This window comes from Meles meles, chromosome X (assembly GCF_922984935.1).
Source record: "Meles meles chromosome X, mMelMel3.1 paternal haplotype, whole genome shotgun sequence".
In the NCBI taxonomy this organism is placed as follows: Eukaryota; Metazoa; Chordata; class Mammalia; order Carnivora; family Mustelidae; genus Meles; species Meles meles.
In genome coordinates, this window is record NC_060087.1 from 63,105,105 (window position 1) to 63,118,087 (window position 12,983).

At 41.5% G+C, this 12,983-nt stretch overlaps 1 long non-coding RNA gene across 1 annotated transcript in view; it reads left to right on the forward strand.

Annotated features, from left to right (window-relative positions):
* The window catches only part of LOC123934802, a 57,229-nt gene that overhangs the window by 9,008 nt on the left and 35,238 nt on the right, over nucleotides 1-12,983 (forward strand). Inside the window, exons 2-6 of the long non-coding RNA XR_006816827.1 lie at nucleotides 1,202-1,342; nucleotides 1,977-2,162; nucleotides 4,404-4,606; nucleotides 8,448-8,583; nucleotides 10,641-10,753. This is a non-coding gene — a long non-coding RNA (uncharacterized LOC123934802). The remainder of the gene's footprint in view (nucleotides 1-1,201; nucleotides 1,343-1,976; nucleotides 2,163-4,403; nucleotides 4,607-8,447; nucleotides 8,584-10,640; nucleotides 10,754-12,983) is intronic.

Consider the following 12,983-nt stretch of genomic DNA (forward strand, 5'->3'; position numbering starts at 1 on the left):
TTTTTTTAATATTTTATTTATCTGACAGAGAGAAATCACAACTAGGCAGAGAAGCAGGCAAAGAGAGAGGAGGAAGCAGGCCCCCTGCGGAGCAGAGAGCCCGATGCGGGGCTCCATCCCAGGACCCTGGGATCATGACCTGAGCCGAAGGCAGAGGCTTTAACCCATTGAGCCACCCAGGCGCCCCGATTCTAAGACATTTTTGCTGACAGGGAATGCAGTAGTTAAAAATGAGCCCTGAGAAACTGCTCCTTGAATTTTCCTGGGGTTCAAGGATTGTCTGCCTCTCATTGGGTAACAAGAAACCTAGTTGCATTTGCTGGTGCTGCCAGCATCTAATCATTTTAATAGCTTGGGCTGTGGGCCATTGCTGAATTGCCAGATTTCTGGGTTGCTTTTCATGCTAAGTAGCTAGGGACTGGGAAACTTAGAGGTATTAGGCTGCTTTCTTAGAAACAAAGGACCCTTGGGGATCTTTGGCTTAATCCTGTGTGGGTCTTAGGTCTCAGAGTTCCATTCTTCCTAGTGGCTGAGTCTTGGGAGATAGGGGAGTAGCCATTGGCCTGCCTAGCTCCCTTTGATCATTTTGGTAACCTGGGGATCGGATAAGGCAATGGATAGTTTAATTCCTTTTCACGCACAGTTAAAGTGAGTCCTGGTGGAAGTTGAGACTGTGAATGACAGGCCTTGGCCCAGAGCCCAGGGTTTTGTTACCTTTCCTCATTAATGTGAACCAAATGCCATCCAATGACCAGATAGATGGAGGTTTCATCTGCTTTGAGGGAGTTCTTTAATTACAGAATGGAAGGTCATAACTGCCAGATAGAGAAGGACCCCCAAGGAATCCAGTTTACCCCCACTCAGAGGTAGGGATATTGAAGTCTAAAGAGGGGGAAAGACTTGCAGGCAGCTAGGAAGATCAGCATGAGTTAATATCTGAGTTCTAACACTTTGATATGGGCAGTTACTTGGTGTCTCAGTATCCAAGTTAATCTCATTTAAAATGGATACAAGAATTCTTATTAAATAATAATCATTGACATTGCAGCGGTCTGCCAGATAAAGAAGAGAGCAAAATCTGAGGTCCAGGGTTTGGGCTGGATGACTTGACTAAGGTGGTAAAACTAAATCAAAGCTATATCTCAAACCTTGGCTATTCGGTGTTAACATTTGTTTCTTCTTTTTTCTTGCTATTCTCCAGGTGGCACCAAGTGTGATCAGAAGCCATGCCACTGGTAAAGAGGTACATTGAACCCCACCTGGCCCAGTGAGGTTACTAGAGAATTGGGGAGACTTAGATCAAATATCCTGCACATGGTTATCTACTCATTGTGAAGTCTTGGTAAGTGGCTAGTGGCTTTGGCGGGCTAGCCCAGTTAGTGGGAAGGGGCAGGGAATATGGTCTTAGTTGGTGTTAGGTGATTACTTGATAATTTCCCCATCACGGTATGAATAAAAAAATGTCTTCAAATGTTTAGACTATGTTAGAAAGTAATGAGAACCTTTCCTTTTTTCATTCTTCCATTTTTGCAGAAGAGGGACTTGCTTATCTTGCCCAAGATTATAGCTGGTTGGTGTAGGAAGTAGATTTGAATGTAAGGCAGTGCTGTGTCTTCTACCCAGTGCTTCCTCTAGGTTCCATCTGAGTCCAGGGAGGCTATGTAAGACAGAAATGTTTTTTATTCCACACTGAAAGATTTTTTATAAAGATTTTTATTTATTTGACAGAGAGATCACAAGTAGGCAGAGAGGCAGGCAGAAAGAGAGAGAGGTAGAAGCAGGCTCCCTGCCGAGCAGAGAGCCCGATGAGGGGCTCGATCCCAGGACCCTGGGATCATGACCTGAGCTGAAAGCAGAGGCTCTAACCCACTGAGCCACCCAGGTGCCCCAGCACACTGAAAGATTTTTATAATAGCCTCTGAGATTGTTCTTACCCAGTGAAGGGAATGTTCATGGTGTAAAAATTTTTTATGCAGAAAATCGCCTGGGATGCCTGTTAAAAATGCAGATTCCTGGGCAACCAGAACCTTGTCATTGATCAGGAGCAACACTAAGACCTACCTGTCACTTACGTTGAGGCTTCTTGCCCAGTGGGTTCATCAGCAAGCCAGAATGAATTGCCATTGCCATGGATGTCCTTTTGAGGCAGTTGGGAATTCTTGGTAAGTTGCCAGTGGTTTGGGTGGAGGTTCCCCAGTTGGGGGTAGAGAAGAAATGGTTGTGATATGGCACTTCCTCCCTTCCTCTAAACAGACAATTATTAAGTGCTCACTAGTTGCCAGAGACTATTCTAGATAATAACAGAGTTCTGCCATCATGGAACTGTCATTCTTGTGAAAGTAAAAAAAGGAATAAAGAAACAGAGCATAAAGTATCATAAATGTTACATCACAAGTAGGGTAAAAAAATGGGTGGGTTAGACTAAGCAACACCTTGTGTTTTCCCCCCACTTCCCATTCTCCCTTTTTAAAAAAAAAAAAAAACAAAAAACATTTATTTGGGAGCAAAGGAAAGCAAGTGAGCGAGCATAAGTTGAGGGAGGGGCAGAGGGTAAAGGAGAGAGAGAGTCTTAAGCAGACTCCATGCTGAGTGTGAAGCTCGATGTGGGGCTTGATCCCACGACCCTGAGATCATGACCTGAGCTGAAATCAAGAGTCGGATGCTTAACTGCCTGAGCCACCCAGACACCCCACCCTCCATTCTCCCTTTTAATACTTGCCATGTCTTTCAGTACAGTGGAGGCTGACTGAGCTGAGGCTGGGAGGGTCACAGATGATGAAAGCAATCTTTTTCCTTTTTGTAACTCCTCCGTAGCCTGAATTGTGAAGGACGTCTTTTGGAAAGTGTTTTAGAGAGTCTGCTAGCTCTTCCACATGAGTGAACATGTAACAGAAGAGGGGATCCTCTTGGTGATTTAGGTAAAAAGGGGAAGAAAGGACGACTGTCCTGACTCCTGTCAGGGAGACTCATAGAAATGTCATTTGCAGGGACCAGTGCCTTTAAAGCCTGCCATTTATTCTGTAGTACATCCTCCTCAAAACAGTTGGGGTAAATTACATGCTTACCCAGTCTGTGATCACCCCTGCAAAGGATCTGAACTGTAATGGTTCCCACGTAAACCAGGTAACATGAGCTACATGTCACAAATATTGTCAGTGTGACACTAATTATATTTCCCTTATGGGGAGAGTCTATTCTTTTTAACCAGATTTGTTGGGAGTTTTTATCAGGCAGTGGAGCTCCATGTATCTTGTCAAAAGTCAGCTCATCGCAGAGGCTCATTATTTCAGTGGCAGCCAAGTATATAGCACTTTGGGTTACTAATTTCAAAGGCAGCAGGGTCTTCTGGATTGCACTTAAATCAACTGGTCTAGTATTTGTTTTTAGCTCCTAAGGGGTCTGCCTCCTGATAGGCTCCAGGGAGCACTTAAATGGCCCAGAGTTAAAGTAGGCAGCATATATAGTATGAACATCCCTGGGATACCTCTGCAGAGGCCCACTCTGACTTGAAGCTTTTTTAGGGAATGCCAGATCATTCATTGGTGTCTGCCATTTTTCATAAAAGTAATAAAGGTCACCTTTTCCCATGAGGATGGTCTTGAGATGGTGCCTTCATAGCATAACGTTCCTCATACGATCTCTGGCATATTTGGATAATTTCTACTGCCAGTATTTAGATAATTAGCCTGCACAGGGAACTGAAATAATAGGAAAATTGTCTTTTCCCTAAGGAGAAGCCTGGGCTAGCCATTTATACAAAGGGAGTCCCTATATTCCATGTCCTTCGCAACTTATTTTTTTTAAGATTTTATTTATTTATTTGTCAGAGAGCAAAAGCAGGGACAGCGGCAGGCAGAGGGAGTGAGAGAAACAGACTCCCCACTGAGCAAGGATCCTAATGCAGGACTCAATCCCAGGACCTTGGGATGATGACCTGAGCCAAAGGCAGACGTTTAACTGACTGAGCCACCCAGGCATCCTCCTTCACAGCTTATTTTAAAACAACATCGGTCTTGTATAACGATACGAGTGTTAACATGCTGTCAAAAAGCACGTCTTTCTATCTCTTTCTCCATAGGGGCCAAAATGGGTTGTATAAATCTGGCTTTTGCTATCTGAACTAGGGCTTCCCTATTCCCATTATCTGCTCTTTATTTTTGTTGACAGCAGGTCTGGGTTTTTTTTTTTTTCTTTGTATCTCTCTTTAGGCTAGCCATCACACCTGTAGGAACACCCATGCACAACTTTTAAAAACTTTGTGCCTGAGGTCATATAATAATAACAGTGATTATCTGTTAATTATAAGTGCCTTTCATGTTCTAGGCAAGTGCTTTACACATATTTGTCATCTCATTTTAACTTAACAGTAACTCTGGGAAGTCTGATTTATTCCTACTTTGCAGATAATAAAGCTGAGGATCAGAGAGGTGGTGTCCCCAGCATGCCACAAGGAGCCAGTGGTGGAACTGTACGTGCCGCACTCCAAAGATCTTAACTACCTTACTATACTTGAAGCACTACAATGTGGCGAGCATATTCTTCGCTCTTGGAACATCCTGCCTCCTCCTGGAGCCCTGGTCACTGTCTTCTTCCAGGACACAGGCATGTGCGTTTCAAAGGGGGATTCAGATGTGCAAGAGAAATGGTGTGAGGGATGTGTAGGTCCTTCAGTTTCTGGAAATAACCACTTTGGATGAAATAGCGATTTCCCCCCTCTACAGCTATTCACTGTGTGTTTATCATCATCTTTTCACCTTTGAGTATTCTCCCCACCCCCATGCTCCTGCATGATGTCTGTGTTGGACAGTATCCATGGGGTTATGTTTTCTTCTACCCCAACAAAAAGGAATCAAAGGAGTCAGAGTCACAACTGAAAATCCACTGTTTACACAATGTTAGCTCAGGTGCAGGCACACCAAGGGCTGGAGCAGCTTGCTGTGCAGATCAGTATGTGCCTGCTGGAATTCAGCATAAACACAGCATTCTGCCAGTGGACGGTACTGATAAAATTACCCTTTGTACGTAGTGAGTGGAAAATAACAGTGATACCGATCAGTTAATACTTCCATAAATTATATTGCTGGTAAGGTAACAGTGTCCAGACAGTTGGCATAGGCTAAGGTTTGGCCAGCTCTGGCCCACATGGCAGCTTGTTTTTGCAAATACGTGGTTTTTTTGGAACAGAGGATCATGCTTATTCTCTCTTGCTCACGGTTCCTTTTGTGCTGCAGCAGCACTGAATAGTTGCAATGAACTCTGGTCCACAACCTAAAGTGTTACCATTTAGCCCCTCACAGAAAGTGTGCCGACTCCAGGCAAAGGTTAAATGTACTGTGTCTACAGATCCACATTTATTGGAACATAGCACCACATTGATGTGTGTGTTGTCTGTGCCTGCTTTTTGCTACAGTTCAGAGCAGTGAGGCAGAAACCACATGGCCTGCAAAGCCTAAATTATTTACTACCTGGCCTTGAACAGAAAAACGTTGAGGTTGTTCTTTTGCAATAGTTACAGATCTCTTAGAAGGATCATCTTTGATGGCTTTAAATGCCTCATTAGCAGTTTTGTCATAGACTATTAGGGACTGTTTTTCTCTTAAAATATGTGGGGGAGATCCTCACTTCGTTATTCCTAGATGTGATTCCCTGACCAATTCCAGAATACTCACATTCTTGGTGAGCTTCAGTTGTGGCTGGAATCCTGTTAGCGATTTCTGGTATTGTTGGCTTCTTTGTTTTCAAGAACCAGACTTCTCTTGGGCCATCCAGGCGATTTGGACCACCTACAGCTAAGTGTGGCCAGCCTCCAAGACAGACAAGGATTGCCTATGAATTCAAATACAGAAAACCCTATATTCGAGTAAAGACAATTTAAAAAATAAAATTCACTTTCCCCTCTGAGGAAAATGGTCTGAGGATTAGACATGGTGGTTCGAAGACCGATCTGGGAACATCGGCAATAGGGGCTTGTATCCTACTTCTGGTATGTCACCTTTAACATCATTTTAAAAAATAAATATTGGATATAGTTAATATATAGACCCAATGTTTTGATATACATTGTGAAATGATTACTATAGTCGGACGCCAAACTATCTTCTCACTTAGTTAAAATTTTCTAGGAAGGCACCTGAAATCTACTCTCTTAGCACATTTTCAGTATTCAGGACAGTATTAATTGTGGATACCATGACATACATCATGTCTTAATTCCTCTTTATTGCTCCTTTTCTTTTCCTTTTTTTTTTTTTTTTTTGTTTCCGCTTCCTCATATCTACTCAAGCTTTAGTTTACCTCCTAGCTTTGTAGTCTGCATCCTCATAAATTTTCAGTTACTCATCATTAAACCTTGCTTATCTCTCTGGTATCCTTGGCTGTATCTCATGTTTCCCAACTCTGTCCTTTACGGTTCAGCTCTCTTGGCTGTGGGCCTCACTGTCTTTGCATTTCACAAACTTCATTGTTTAGTGCAAGAATTTCAGTGGCTTAGCTCAGGGCTGCTTGGGTAGTCACTTTCTGAGTTATGCAGTAACACAGCACTTGGGTGGTGTATTCTGCACCTGGTACATTCTCTTTTGGATGACAGGACAGGTCATATTCTAAAATTTATTGCTCTCTAGGACTTTTGTCCAGAACAACCTCTGGCTGGGACAGTTTTCCTTACATGGGACTATGAGTGTGGCTACCATTTAATTCAGATGTGTTCGTATTACATTTTTACATCTTGACCTCTAAGTATGTATGCTCATCATTTCACATATTCATTTCTAAAAATGCTCTGTACTTTTCCAACTTGTACTTAGGTATAAATGTTGGAGAGTAACTTAAGTCAAGCCAGATGCCATAGTCTGAAGTAATACCATAAAGACACTTTTGAAATTTGCTTTCTAATTTCAGAAGCACTCACCCATCTGTGATCTTCCTTAGCCATTTGAATTTTTGTCTGTTGTGATTGTGTCAAACTTAACATTCACTAGATGTGTGGTCCTGTGACAATAACTTTGCCACACCTTGAGGTTCTTAAAAACAGCCAGGGTTGTGGTAGATGTAGCTGCTCTATATCCCAGCACCAGGTAATAATCAGGTCTGAATATTTCACATTCCTGCCAAAGGTCTGTTCATGTAGCCCAGCTCCTTACTATTTTCTAAATTACATAGGATTTCTGGTTTCAAGAAATAAGACACAGGCTTAGGTCAAGAAGCAGGTGTTTATCAGACAGATACACATAGTAAGGAAAATAGCGATTTCACGGGAATCTCAAGAACAGTGGCATGGAAATTCATCTATGGTGGCTCTAGGGATTAAGCACATGGAATTAGTGGACCTGTTCACTGTTCCACTGACTTGATTCAGCTTTCTATTCGACTGTCTTAGCTACATTTTCCCTCATTCATCTTCCCTCTGCCTGGCTTTGCCATTAGCTTCGGATTTCACCATTAATTACTTTTTCCCATTGTTTCTTCTCAAATTTCAAAGAGTTTGAGCACATCTAATTGGTTTAGTTTATCTTTGTTTGTGTGGTGTCTTTTCATGCTTAGACAGTTTATAGGCTGCTGGCAGTGTATGGATTGATCCCATCAACTGTACTCAGTGGAGAGGATATAATACTGGATAATGTGAAACAAAACCTGATCATAAAGGGCTAAGCAACAGCTGTGACAATAAACAGGTCTTTAGAAGGAGGTGGGTGGGGGCACCTGGGTAGCTCAGTTGGTTAAGCATCCAGCCTTTGGTTTCGGCTCAGATTGTGATCTCAGGGTCCTGAGATGGAGCCCCGCATAAGGCTCCATGCTCATCAGGGAGTCTGCTTGCAATTCCCTCTCTCCTCCACCCCACCATGCGCGCTCTCTCTCTCTCTCTCTCTCTCTCTCTTTCTTTCTCAAATAAATTAAGTCATTCAAAAAAAAAGAAGGAAATGGGTATATGTTTGGAACCAGAACTGACAGAATTAGTCCAGTGATTCTCAGATTTGTGAATCTGTTTTCTATCCATGTTACTCAATGCCTCTTGGAATGGTAACTGAGAATCATGCCTATCTATAGGCATAGAGAAATCTGTAATAGACACAAAATCATGCTTTCTAGTGTCAGCACCTCATGATTGTATCAGAATTTGTACATCATTGTTGGAAGGGAAACTGTCAAACCCTGCTTTGCTTATTTCTTTGAAGTTGCTGTAATACCAGCCACTACAATTGCCTCAGAGCTTCACCCTGAATGGGTACATGTCTGAGTCACAAAGGCAATTGCGTAACTAGTGGCTTTGCCACAATATAAGCTGGACTTCTAAAAAAACGTTTCATCCTGGTATGTGGCGGGGATTGTGTGTGATTTTCACTCTAGAGTCATACCCTAACAATTTCAAATGTTTCTTTCTGTGGAGGGTTTTTCATGCAACTATATACCTGATCCTAATTTCTATACTAATTTGGTTCTTTTGGTCCCAGGAAATGAAGACTCAGCCTACCACGTTAATAGGGGTTTACTGTATGTAAACATGTGGAACCTGGTGGAAGATGGGGATTTAGTGGGACTCTGAATGAACAATATTGAATACGGGAACTAGATTGAAGCAGCCCTGAGGTACCTTAACGACAGTACATTTGGATCGTGCTCTTGTGCGTCACCATTGACATCATGCGGCAGCTCTCTGTTTGCCATTTCCCCTAGCTTAGTGGTTTTCCATCACGGTTGTACTTGAGAATTAACTGGAAAACTTTAAAAATAAACCAAAGCAAGATATTGTGATTTAATTGTCCTCGAGTGGCCCCCAGCACCCACATTTTTAATAAAACTTCTTCCCACTCTTCATTCTTCTTTTGCAATCAGCTGGCTTCCCCAGCCTTTATTTCTCTACCTTCTACCTTCTGCTTCCTTGTGGTACTCATGGATTGTAATACCTCATAAATTTGCCTTTTCTTGGCCTGCATGAGCTCCCTTAAAGCAGAGGCTATGGATAAGGCAGCATAATTGAAGAGTCTACTGTGAGGGTTGGCAAACATTTTCTGTAGAAGTCCCAAATAGTTCATACTTCAGGCTTGTGGGCCACACAGTCTCTTCTGCAATCATTCACTTGGAGAATCAGCCACACACGACTAATGTAAAATCTGTCGGCAGCCAGATTTGACCCATTGGCCCTAGTTTGCTGACCCCTAATCTATGCCCTTCTTGTTCATAGTAAAACTTCTTATTTATTCTTTCCAGTATTTTCTTAAACTACTCTTCCCTAATTTGTTATTAACTGAATTTAAGAAGTATTTTGTAGGGGGTGCCTGGGTGACTTAGTTGGTTAAGCAGCCAACTCTTGGTTTTGGCTCAGGTCATGATCTCAGGGTACTGGAAACAAGCCCCTCATCAGGCTCTGTGCTTGGTGGGCAATCTGTTGGAGGATTCTCTCTCCCCCTCTGCCTCTCACCCTGCTTGTGCACACTGTCTCTCACTCCTTTGCTCTCTTGGTCTCTCTCTCTCAAATAAATTACTACAAGAATTATTTTGTAAAATTCTGCTTTGTATAGGGGCACCTGGGTGTCTCCGTGGGTTAAGCCACTGCCTTCGGCCCAGGTCATGATCTCAGGGTCCTGGGATTGAGCCCCCAATAGGGCTCTCTGCTCAGCAGGGAGCCTGCTGCTTTTTTTTTTTTTAAAGATTTTATTTATTTGACAGACCGAGATCACAAGTAGGCAGAGAGGCAGGCAGAGAGTGAGAAGGGGAAGCAGGCTCCCCGCAGAGCAGAGAGCCCGATGCGGGGCGCGATCCCAGGACCCTGGGGTCATGACCTGAGCCGAAGGCAGAGGCTTAACCCACTGAGCCACCCAGGTGCCCCAGGGAGCCTGCTTCTGCTTCTCTCTCTGCCTGCCTCTCTGCCTACTTGTGATCTCTCTCTCTCTCTGTCAAATAAATAAATAAAATCTTTAAAAAAACTGCTTTGTCTAAAAAATTCACTTGGGGATATTGTAATAGCATTTGATTTGGACATTCATTTGGTCAGACTTAACATGTTTGCAACATTTCTTCTCCCCTTCCAAAAACATTTATTAAACTCTTTTTATATCCTAATGATCATAATTTTCATCATGTGAATCTCTAATATTTCTTAAGTCATTCCTTGCTTATTTGATGCCATATATAGCCAAAAATTAATTAGATTGTTTTCTATTAATTTTAGTAAGTGGTTAATTTTCCTAGATTATTTCAAAATGAAAGTGCTGTTGTTCCTGGTTATAAAGTGAAGAGGTACTTATAAACAATTCATATAACACAGGATATAAAAAATACAGTCAAAATAAGCTGTAATCCCACCATTCAACCAAAACTACCTTTAAACTTTTGGTATATAAACTTCCTGAATGTGAGGCTGTCTTTGTCTAATGTTACTGAGCATTTATTTTATCTAATTATGCCACCTGTTCAAATTCTGTACTGATTAAGCAATTTTATGATATAATTTGGCTACAGGAAAAAGAATGTTCTTCATGTGGAAACAAGTATTCTGGTTGCATTGATGGGGCATGTTTACAATCTTGTAAATTAAAAAATTGGCGTGTTGAAGATTGTTTACTTCTTACATGTCAGCTGTGGTGAATGCCCTGTAATTTATTTTTACACTTGACTCATCGTTTCCTTACCAACTGTAATTTTAGTCACAGAAGCTGCAAGGAATTCTCTCATGGCCCTGAAGTATGGTTTGTTCGCATGGAGAAGAACCTAACAGAAGATTGATAGCATGGACATGTTTCTGGCATCAGGGATGATGGTAAGTATGCATTTGAAAGTATTAAAAGAAGATAATGTGGTAATAAAAATCAACAGCTATAGTTTGTTAGGAGAAACTCCCTCATTTTCTAACTGAACCTAGAGAACTACTTTAGACAGTTTAGAGAGAGCATGTATATATCTGAGGCAGGGTTGCTGGAAGTTAGCTACAGTGGGCTATCAAGGGATTTTTTTACACTCCTTGAAGTCATCCAAGTAGAAATGCTTGAACTGTTTAAACTTTAAAATAAGAATGACTGTTTTTATCTGGAACTTAATAGTAATGTCACTAATTAAAAGTAGGATATGGGATATATTACAACTGAGACCAACAGCTTAAGATCTAAAAAGAACTTTTGCATCACTAAAGAATCTTGCTGGGAACAAGTTAAGGAAACAAATGTACCGCCTTTTTTTCTTTTCTTTTTCTTTTTTATGAAGAAAGGTACCATCTCAAAACAAAACAGAATGATTTTCCTAGCTAGGAAGATGCTTTTTTTTTTTTTTTTGGCCTAAAGAGTGGCTTGACATTTTGTTCTAAGTCAGAAGTAGCTGCCAAGCTGTGAGTTTATGTTCTGTAGATGAAGCCTCATTTTTTGACAGATCTAATCCAATGATTTTACAAATTTGACAATAAGAATAACACCCCCAAACATCTGATTATCATTAATGTAAATAGATGTATGTAATTGTGGTTATAAAAACCCGGTTTTGAAACCTAGAGGAGAATACATAATTTGGCATCTTAATATCAAAAAATAGATGGTTTGTTGGGGGTCACTAGGTCACAGTCCTCAGCATTTGAGCATGTGAGTAGTTGTACTCACAGCCAGGATATATGACAGTAACACAATAAGGATATATAACCATTCTAAAATTGTCATAAGGGAAGAAGAAAGAGAAGGGTGTGGAGAAATCTGTATGCAGGCTTCTGTATGTTCTTCCTCCTGTGAGCAGTCACAGAGTACATCCTCCAGCAACAAAAATGCAGCACCACGTGTGCACTGTTGCTGCCAGGGAGACCTGTTTGATAGAGACACAGTAGCCCATGTTTTTATTGCAGACTGGTCATACTGGCACCTTCTGCTTCGCGTGTACCAAAATTCACTTCTCAGAAGGAAAGTACATGTTCAGCATGATCCACTTTACTTCTACCAGTAATCTAGGCATAGTGAGCCACCTTTATCAGTTAGGAAAAGCTTTCTACCAGCATAGGGAACTGTTTGCCTGTAAAGTTCCCAGGTGCCAGCCAAGGCCAGCCTTGCAAAGCAGGCCTGAGTATAGTAGTCCTAGGCTTGCTTATGTTAACTCTTCTCTGTGTACATGTGTTGAATGTATAATAAAAGATCGGAATTAGAGCATTCCATAATTGATCACATTCAGACCCTGTTGAAGGGAAGAGGGTGGGCCATTTTGATAAGAGTGAGTTTAAATACATGATTTCTGTTCTGTTTGCAGCATGTGAAAAATTTGAGAGTGTCTGTCTGGGACTCTTATGTCAAAGTGTGATTTAAGCTTATCTCTAAAGTATTTTTAACAAAATCTTTGACACACTGGCTTTTTTTTTCCTGCTTCCTTTTTTTCTCATGCTGTTGTGACAGTTAACCATGAAAAGTGTGTTAATTTAAAAATTCTTGTATCATTCCTTCCCCACACTTTAATTTGGAATTTGATGTTCAAGGAACCATTCTTTAAGAAACAAGTCTAAGAGGGGGCACCTGGGTGGCTAAGTGGGTTAAAGCCTCTGCCTTCAGCTCAGGTCATGATCCCGGCATCCAGGAATAGAGCCCGGCATCAGGCTCTCTGCTCAGCGGGGAACCTGCTTCCTCTTCTCTCTCTCTCTCTCTCTGCCTGCCTGTCTGCCTACTTGTGATCTCTGTCTGTCAAATAAATAAATAAAATCTTAAAAAAAAAAAAAGGAAAGAAGTCTAATGGAATGTGAAATTTTTGTTCTGTGGTCTCACATAAATTTAATTAGAAAACAAAGTTGGTTTAAAATAATGGGCCAAGAGATTTAAAAACAGATTAACTGTGCTGTCTGGACATAATTCAATTTAGGTAATCCTGTTTTTGCCCATTATCAGAAATTAAACGAATTGTTGTAACCTCTTTGATGCATTTTCCTGGCAAAGTTAAAAATGTGAAGGGGCCCCTGGGTGGCTCAGTTGGTTAAACATCCAACTCTTCGTTTTAGCTCAAGTCCTGATCACGAGGTCCTGGGATCGAGCCCC